The sequence below is a fragment of the Phalaenopsis equestris genome, unplaced genomic scaffold, assembly GCF_001263595.1.
Source record: "Phalaenopsis equestris unplaced genomic scaffold, ASM126359v1 Scaffold000121, whole genome shotgun sequence".
Taxonomy (NCBI): Eukaryota; Viridiplantae; Streptophyta; class Magnoliopsida; order Asparagales; family Orchidaceae; genus Phalaenopsis; species Phalaenopsis equestris.
The window spans coordinates 435,176-435,968 of NW_018164563.1; the positions used below are offsets into that span (position 1 = coordinate 435,176).

General features: G+C 36.7%; 1 protein-coding gene across 1 annotated transcript in view; it reads right to left on the reverse strand.

Moving 5' to 3' along the window:
- Positions 1–793, reverse strand: part of LOC110021086 (calcium-dependent protein kinase 26) — an 8,781-nt gene that overhangs the window by 6,644 nt on the left and 1,344 nt on the right. The gene's annotated exons all lie outside the window — the stretch shown is intronic.

Consider the following 793-nt stretch of genomic DNA (forward strand, 5'->3'; position numbering starts at 1 on the left):
ATCCTTTTTGTCTTGAATAATCATGATCGTCTGCATGTAACCTCTCTCATTCCAAGATTGGACCAAGATTTATTCTCAGTCCAGTTCATAATAAAATCCGTAGCAGCTAGTACTAGCTCTGTTGAATCTTGTCTCGACAGTTCTTGCCTTGATGGATCTATCCTTGATGGACCTACCCCTGGAGGATATATCCTTAGTGGACCTTGCTGCAAGCCTCCAATCCTGATGTTTTAGTCTGTGCCCCTTGATTCAGTTCAAGTATGAGATCCAGACGCTCCTCTTACTTCTTTTGTAGTCGTCATCATCCGCTCCTTTAACTCACTCAAAGCACAAATTCACGGTGAAATCTATTGTTCTCTTTGATCCTACTTCAGGTGAAAATGATCTCTTGTAGAGTTCATGCATGAACTTCACGCTCCCAGACTTTTTAAGATGTTGAATCCTTCTGAGATGTAAGGTTTTGTATTATTTGTGAGTGTGTACAATCCGATAAAGACCTTATATCACGGATACTAGTATTGAGAGAGAAACTTAAAAAATGTATTCAATTGTTATCTACATTGAGCTGAAAAAGTCAAATCCCTCGAAAGCCCCCTTAGTTATAAGATTATAGAGGGAGAAGGAGAGATAAATTCTCTCATTTTATACAAAAAAGAAAAATAATAATAAAATAATAAATGAGATACATTTCATGTCATACGATGCCCTTCTCAGTGTTTTGATGAAAATACTACGATGTGGGTGTTAAACAATGGGAACATGACACACATTTTTTATGTTTGAGTGAAAAAAA